Below are 9,009 nucleotides of genomic sequence, written 5' to 3' on the forward strand. Positions count from 1 at the left end.
TAAATTGCTTAACCCACATAGTCCATAAATCAGCAACTTAAATGTGTACTGCTTTATATGTATAAAACTAATCTTTCATCTCTTTACACACAAAACAACAATATGCAAAAGTCATCCTACTTAAATTTCTTAGTCCTGTTGGCTAAATGGTGTTCATTATTAATGAATAAAAACTTCAGTGCTGTCGCAAAAGTCACAAGTGTCTTACGCTACCTTGAAGTGAGAAACATTGTGACAAAATTCTGTCCAATACAAGCTTCTGCAATGATGGAAATGTTCTGTTTCTGTGCTGTGATATGACTGTCACTTAGCCACGTTGTGGCTATTAAGCACTTGAAAGGTGGCTATGACCAAGAAACTGAATTTTTAATTGAAACATTTAGTTTTAATTAATTTAAAGAGCCATAAGTGCACAGTTCTAGATCCTCTTAAGGAATCTCCTCAATTGTAGTACAAATCTTTCCACTTTTATCCCACCCCCCACCCACCCCATTACCCAGCTTATGATGGCTCTTCTGAGCTCCTCTAGGGTAGGACCCTTCTTGCAGCTGTAAGCACACCCACACACAGATCTCAGTTTTCGTTCCCTAAGACATTAGAAACTTCCAGAATGAGTGTGGTTTTCTGAAATACAGAGCCTTTTCCCATCTCCTGTAAAGTCTCCACAGGCTGAAACGGTGTACGTACCGAGTAAGTATGTAATTCACTGTGCCTGGACTGCAGCCGTTTCTTTTGGTTTTCAGAGGTCACTAGTTCCTTAGAGTCTTATCACTTCAGTTTTCTCACCATCTGTAGCAGTCCACCTATATATTTACTGCATTTCCATCAGGGTTCGATAGACTAAAAACAACTTTGTATGTGTCAGTTTTCCAAGAAGGGGTTAGAGAAACAATACTGAAGAGATGCTGAAGTACAATTTGCATAAGAAACTAAAAATTCTCTAGCACCCAGATGACCATACACTCCCAACCAAATCCGCCTGCCTGAGGTATTTTTCTCCCACAGACAATACTGAAAACCAGTAAAGGCAGACATCACAACCAAACGCCCACACAACACATGAAATGTCCATGGTTTTGCCTTAACTACCTATGCTCTCAAAATAAAAAGGTACAATGCTATAGCGGTGAACAGAACTGTTTCAAATTATCTCACATTATTTCCTAAAATGTAGGAAGAAGTGATTTCAAAGTAGAGCATTGCCTACTTATCACAACGTCACCCTGCTACTACTGAGACAGAACAGGGAGGCGGTGCCATAGGCCACAATCTCACGGACTCAGTTGCTGAAAAAGTGTCTCAGCCAAAAAGACCTTTTCATAGCAAATCACAGGGAGAAGACTAGCTGAGTTATTATTACTAGAATAAACTTTGAAATCAGACGTAGAGTCTAACCCTGGCTCCTCCACTTACTAGGAGATGTCACCTCATTTATTTAGCTTTTCTGAGCCTTAATTTTCTTATCTATAAAAGGGCTCAACATAACCTCAAAAGATTGTTGTGAAGATAAAAGCATATGAAGCAAGTAACTGCTCAATAAGTTTACCATTACAAGCTTTTCAAAGCCCCATATTAACAAAACTTTTGAAGAATAAACACAAGAAAGGCAAATTCTAGGGCCTCTCTCAGGAAATCCATGCTGGTTGGTGGTCAAGATGTTAGCCCCAGGGATGCCCTTCTCCCCGGTCAACAGCACGGTGTAATTGAAAGGGCACTAAGCTAGCAGTTGGCAAACAGATTCCAGACTCCACTGTTGCTGAATTGGAGTCACTATCTGTAGGCTTCAGTTTCTTTATCTGATAAGACTGTACTACTGCCAGGGTCACTTCCAGCCCTAACATTCTACGAACTATTCATTCACTAAAAGCAATGACACACATCCACCTGAGTGGGCTTTCTGTAGAGTAACTAAGATCCACTATGTTTTTCAAACAACCCTAAAACAGGTTTATTTATAATGTATATCCTATTTACTTCAAAAAAAATTGTAGGTGAACTTAAAATACTTTGCAGACAGCCCCATTAAGGTACAAAGGGAACAGAAATACACTTACCTTGCAACCAAAACCAACCATCCAAAGGAACTGGACACACCACTGAGTAGTACAGTGGCCCACTGTGGTTCTACAGAAACGGTCAACCCAGAGATTGCCCCAACAACATTCTAAGGCATGCACTTTCTGCTTTGTTCAAGGTCAGTGGCTTACAATTACCTGTTTGGAATGTGGTTTGGATTGGGTGTAACCACTCTTAGGTTAGGCTGGTGAAAGATGCTCAAAAAATCCTTACTGTTTCTCTCACCTAGTAAGCAGAATTATGATGGGGAACTGGCTCAACTTGGAGTACTGTGACAACTAGATTTCCTAAAACAAAGTCACTTAGGAAAAAAATACCCTAGCCTGCTTTGTTAAAATCTACTGAAAACAAGGACACTACTTTTAAGAAGCTTTGGTATGAATCAACAAATGACAGCTTTTTAAGCGTCCTTAGGATGTCAGAATAACCAAGAACTTCCAAATAGTGGCCATATTCTTGCTTCCCAGTTAATTTAAGAACTGTGAATATAATGATGAAATTCTAAATTAACATGCCCAATAGATACACCAGCCGTAATGGCAGTAACTCACAAGCTGCGTAAAAAGGTAACTGATGCTCTACTCTAGCAATTTCCTAGCAAGCTGAAATAAAATACCGAAACACAAGAAATGTAAATTTTATGTGAATTATATCTGAACTTAAAAGACACTTATGGTATTAACAAAGAACAGGTACCAGAAAATGTATCTCTAGGCTTACGATTAGTATAACAAGACTGAAATGATTTACACAAGGGCACCTATGAACAACTCCTCTGCTCAGCTTTGAAACCCTCTCAACCACGTTATGTCTTCCATTAGAGTAAACTGGGGGTCTGACTTCTTTCTAGACTCCAGGACTACGATTAATTCATCTTGTGGTGTCACTTCAAGTGCCCAGCACAGTATCCTGCATTCTGTAAACACGTGAATGTTTGTTCATTAATTGCTATACATCATTCTGAGCAGAAACCAGACTTACATCTCAAAAACTTCCATTCTAATACTGCTAACTCACCACAAAAGACTATCGAATCCTTTTCATTCCTTTCTCTTCGACTAGAAAAACAGTAATATTTTAACACTTTAAGACATTTCCTCCCCAGCAAACAAAAACAAAACAAGACTTAAAACTTGTCATCTACTCTACTTCCCTAACTCGCCCTGAGAAATTTTAATCGCTATCTTTTCTTGCAGTACAATTCCAGAGAAGGTGAAAAACAAGGGACAGAAGAAAGCCATGTACAAAAGCTGCAGTAAATAAAAGCTGCTCCAAAGAGGGCCTATTCTCAATCAAAATTTCTTACCAGTTCAAATAGCTGCTCACAAGGAAAGCACTGGTTCATGTAATGCCTTCGCTTACTCCCTAAATCCTCACGCTGGAGCCATTGCAAGCATGTAAAATCAGGAAATAAGAGCCCAAATCTAATAATTGGTTAAGTCAAGGTAAGAAATAACTAGCTAGAAAACGAGGCAGGAAAAGAAATAACACTCCTGGAACAGTATTTTCCCCTCACCTTCTCTGCCTACTTTACTTACTGTCCCACTGAAGACTTTGTTACTGCAGGGATTTCAGTCTCATGGGAAAAGGAAAATCCAGTCAAGAACCTCACCTATCTTCTGTCTAAACTTATCTCTCAGTCAACAGGTATCACTTAAAATCATAATAAAGCCTAAGAGGCCTTCTGAACAAAGCAATTATGTAAGATTCTGCACTCTACTCTGGTGACCCTGAAGAGGTCACTTTTGAGACTACTCAGTGATTAACAAGCAACCACCACGTAGTAGTGACGGTTGCATTAACTTTGTGAATATACTAAAAACCACTACAGTGAATTCTGTGATATGTGAATTATATCTCTGTCACTAAAAAAAAGAACATTCCTTCCCCATTAAAAGACACCCATCAAAAACCAAGTACTATGAAACAGAACATTTCTCTTTAAAATTCAGGTTCCATAATACAATGTGCTATGTTTTGGAGATAGTTCCTCCTCTGAGGACCGCTGGTTTTATTTTTATTCTATATTCATTTTTTACTGGCAGAGTTCTGAGAGATGCTAAGGGTGCGGTGGTGGAAAGGACACCACACCATTACTACAGAAGCCTGGATGCTCTACAAGTCCAAGTGCTATGCTCTGAAATGTTTGTGTCCCCCCCAAAATTCATATGTTGAAATTCTAATGCCTCACGTATTGGACTTAGGTGGGGTTTTTTTGGAGGACATAAGTCCTAACGGCAGAGCCCTCAAGAATGCATTTTACAAACAGCTCCTTTATAAAAGAGGCCCCAGGGAGCTCCCTTGCCCCTTCCACCATGTGAGAACAAGAAGTCAGCAATCTGATCTGAGAGAGGGAAGGAGGCCCTCATCTGACCAGGGTGGCACCCTGATCGCGGTCTTCCAGCCTCCTGAGCTGTGAGGGATAAAAATTTTGTTTACAAGCTACCTAGTCTGTGGTACTGTACTACACAGCAGCCCAAATGGACTAAGACACCAAGTAATCCTGAATTAAATCGCTAAACTTACTTCTCATTCAACAATAAAAAAGAATGAACTGTGTGCAAATTGAAACTCAAAATAAGTAAAATATGTACATTCTAGCATAGAAAATGTTTGTTCTCTTACACACAACCCTTGTCTTCCACATTTTCATTCATTTCAGGACTTCTACTTTAAAGAGCATCACGTAGTCAATTTACTTGGATCTGTAGAGAACTGAACTTAAATGAATTACACTTGGTTACACTTAATTTGTATTCTACTTAATCATTCCGTTGGAAACCTGTATTACTTTTTCTGAGAGCTAAGATCAACACGGAATCCCAAGTTTTGACTTGGGATGGCTGGAAACAGGCATAACCACCCAGCAGCCTTCTGACACTGTGCAAAAACATTTATGGCAACTGGCTGCTCAAGGAACCACCAGAAAAACCCAACTAGCCTGTTTTCAGGAGAAATGACAGATATTCATCCTAGACAGGAACAGTTAGGAAGTCATTCAGTGTTCTACCTCTAGACTTCCTCCTTCAAGAGCTCTTCCTCCTATCTAGTTTAAAAACAGGGACCCACAACAAATCTCAACAAGGGCTTAACAACCAAAGAAAAGATGCTCCCCTTCTGTTTATTTCCTCACTATAAAAAAACTTGCAACTTTTATGGCTCCCCCTTTGTAAATTTCTAAGGGCAAGTTCCAATTTTTTTCTTTGCTTCTTCCAGGCATAGTTCTCTGCTATGATGGTGGTACTTTATGGACCTCTATGGGTTCAAACATGCAATCCAACAGTCCCACATCTCTCTGGACCTCAATTTAGAAACCATTCTTTTCCAATAGACAACCCTAAGGAGGACACTTTTAAAAATATGAACTGGCATTTTGTAGAAGCAGTTGACAAAGTCAGTAACACCAAAACAGTTTGATATAACTGAAAAAAACTGACCACCAAGTAACAAAGAAAGTACTTCTCTTATAACCGCTTCCTTAGATATTTTTACATCTCCACTTCTAACAGTGTCACAGAGAAAAGGATTAAGAATAAACCAGCAAGTTGGCAAATGCCAGTAAGAGGAAAGACAGCTCTTCTACCTAACAGTCACCCAACCTACCTACCTAGTCACCCAACAATGTCTACTCCAGATCACTGCTCTGAGGATGGCTGTCCCTTCCTGACTCACTGGCTGATGGATGGACAAGCTGGAAATGGAGTTCCAAGTCTAGCCAGAGTGGTGCTGGTGGCTCCAGAGTGAGGAGGGACGGCCAAAAAAGAAACAAGAAAATGGCTGGATAAAAGGAATCTGCATGATAAGGTATGGGGAACCGGGCACTTTTAGGGGCTGGTAAGTGAACTTTATTTAAGTAGGCCAAACTGCTTGATCTAAGCAAAGAAATAAATACTAAGTTTCCTTGTTAAAAGGCAAAACATCAAGAAAATCAAACAACCAAATTCAAACTGTGCTCATATATGTACTTACTTCACAGAAGTACTTCTCCAAGCTCTCTGCCTCTAATACAGAAACTGTGGCAAGTTTCTGAAGAAGCTAAACTCCCAGAGACTTTTATGATGTCCATTTATCTAGGAAATACAACGTGGAACTTCAAAGAGAAATCAACAATCGATTCTCACAAATTGCCAAGAACATCTGTGATATGGTTCTCCAATACCCTGGCTCACGAAGGTACATTCCTTTCTCTCTTTAAGCCAATATTGACAGTTCGTAAAATAAGCACTTTTTCATACAGGGGAGAATAGTTAACTTCACACATCTGACATTCCCACAAGATCAGTACCCGAAAGCATGTCATCCTATCACTTAAGCAGCCCCGAAATACAGAAAGCTTTTTAAAGACCAAACCTGACTTGAAAACACACAAAACAGTCTACTAGCTATGGTCAGAACGGCACGTGACAACTAGTAAGCTATAATACCAAGTATCTGAACAGGCTAATTACTGACACGTGAACATAAAGAGTGACTTACAATACCACACAGCCTGAATAAGCTATCCGATTTTGACGAAATTAAAATTCTAAACGTGTCACTAAGAAGACAAGCACCACTTAAGAAAAAGAGAACACAAATCAATGTAGTTTCCTATACACATTACGGGAGGACCTCTTACTTTTGACACTGTTAACTTTACAAGCTTACACAATGCTTTACAAAACTGAAAGACCTCTGAAGTGATGGCCAACAGTTTCTGCGGGATCCCAAGACTACAATGCATCTTGGGATTCCTGCAGGACACTTCGGTGCCAGATATCCAAAACGTTAATTACAGTTTCAATAATAGAAATTGGAGCAAGAAACGCTCTCTCACCTAGGCATAAGGTGAAGGAAAAGTCGGGCGCTCGTCCTCCCAGCTCCTTGAGTCTGGCTCGCTCAACGCCCACCCACCTCCTGGTTCCAGTTGTCCCACGTCTGGGCCTCATGGTACTGATGGCCGCGGGCCCTCTCCGTCCCATACGGTTTTCAGTTCTAGTAGGTAGCTGCGGCCCCCGGGGAAGGGACGGGCTCTAGATCCCTCCCATGTCGCCGACACGCAGCTACCGCTCCTCCAGGCCCTCCGCCGCGCCCGGGCCGCCCCACACAGGGCTGCCCGCGCCCGGCGCCGCTGTCAGCGCCCCACGTGCCGCCGGGCCCCGAGGCCGCGCGTACCCCGCCCTGCGAGGCGAACCGCAGACGTGTCCCCACACCCCACCAAGGTGGGCTCCGGCCTCCCGCTCGGCTGCTTCCGCGTCCCGGCCCCTTTGCCCGAAGGGCCTCCCGCGCCACTGCAGGCTCCGTGGTGGTTGGCGCCGGCGCCGGCGCCGGTTGGGCCGGGCCACGCAGGAAGGACGGCACGAACTCGGCGGCGTGGACGTTGGGCACAAAGGGTTTGGCATTGACGTTGAGCTGCCGGCTGAAGGCCGCGCTGAGGTGCTCACGCTGGGCCTCGGCGGCCCCCGCCGCCAAGGGGCCGCCTTCGCCGCCGCACGGGCCCGACCCGGGGGCTTCCATGTCCGCCTGGTCCCAGCAGTCGGGCGCTGAGTCGCTGCTGCTCCCGCTGCTGCTGCCCCCGCCGCCGCCGCCGCCACTGCCCGGATCCATGATCGGGGGGACCGTGTGTGTGGTGAAGAGAGGGCGGGAAATGGAGGCGGGGGCGACGGGCCGGGGAGGAGCAGGCCGCGCTGACCCGGGGAAGTGGGAGACAGAAGGGCTGAGGGCTAGCGACAGAGTCCCCGGCGTCACCGCGGCAGCAGCTCCAGTCCCTACTTCGCACTCGCGACAAAGGCGGCGGCGGCGGCGGCGGCTCAACCCTCCTCGTGTGTGCGAGCCGATGTCCTTCCACCCAACCCAGGCACCTCTGACTGCCTCACCGGCCACCCCACTACCGCGCAGATTGACCCCTCGCCGCCTCCCGTACCTTCACCTCGGTAGTTCTCAGCCCCGTTCGTCCCCGCTTCCGGCTATGAAGCACGGCCAAAGACGGAACTACGCGTTCCGACAGAGCCCGCGCGTCCCCGCTGCGGTTTCCCGGGGGTCGATGGGAGTCGGAGTTCCGTGGCCCAGAGCAACCGGAAGAGGCTCCGGCTCCCGGCAGGCAGCGCGAAGAGGCGGGGACCTGGTCGCCCTCGCGGCCCCACCTGTCACCGGGTGGGGCAGCGGCAGGGGTGAGTCTTGGCGTGACTCCGTGCTGGGCCTCCGATCCAGAGCCTTTCAGCCCTCGGGGGCGGTCCACTCTGTCCTGTGAGTCACAGGATGAGGGAAAACCGACAGCAGTTCTACGGGGGGATAAAGCTTTCAACCCCTGGACATCTGTTGAAGAGACTGTCATTTCCGCATTGTATGTCCATGGCTCATTCATCATATATTGATTGACCATATATGTTTGGGTTAATGTCTGGAGTCTCTATTCTATTCCACTGGTCTGTGGCTCTGTTTTTGTGCCATTACCAAACTGTCTTGATTACTGTGGCTTTGTAGTAGAGCTTGAAGTTGGGGAGCGAGATCCCCCCCACTTAACTCTTCCTTCTCAGGATTGCTTTGGCTATTCGGGGTCTTTGGTGTTTCCATATGAATTTTTGAACTATTTGTTCCAGTTCGTTGAAGACATCTTAGCCATTTTTAAATGTACAATTGAGTGGTATTCAGTATATTCACGTTGTTGAGCAGTCATCACCACCATCCATCTCTGAATTCTCCATTTTTCCAAACTAAAACTCTATGCCCATTAAACCCTCACTCCCCAATCTTCCCTCCTGCCAGCCCCTGGCAACCACCATTCTACTTTCTGACTCTATGAATTTGATTACTTTAGGAACCTCATACAAGAAGAATCATACATTATTTATCTTTTTGGCACTGGCTTCTTTCACTTAGCGTAATATCCTCAAGATTGAACTACAAGACACACTGAAGCATGTTATCAGAATTTCCTTCCTTCTTAAGGTTAAA

General features: G+C 44.7%; 1 pseudogene; it reads right to left on the bottom strand.

Annotated features, from left to right (window-relative positions):
* Positions 1 to 7,189: 7,189 nt before the first annotated feature.
* On the bottom strand, positions 7,190 to 7,767 carry LOC130679356 (eukaryotic peptide chain release factor GTP-binding subunit ERF3A-like; annotated as a pseudogene).
* Positions 7,768 to 9,009: the final 1,242 nt, after the last annotated feature.

This window comes from Manis pentadactyla, chromosome 10, assembly GCF_030020395.1.
Source record: "Manis pentadactyla isolate mManPen7 chromosome 10, mManPen7.hap1, whole genome shotgun sequence".
Lineage (NCBI taxonomy): Eukaryota > Metazoa > Chordata > Mammalia > Pholidota > Manidae > Manis > Manis pentadactyla.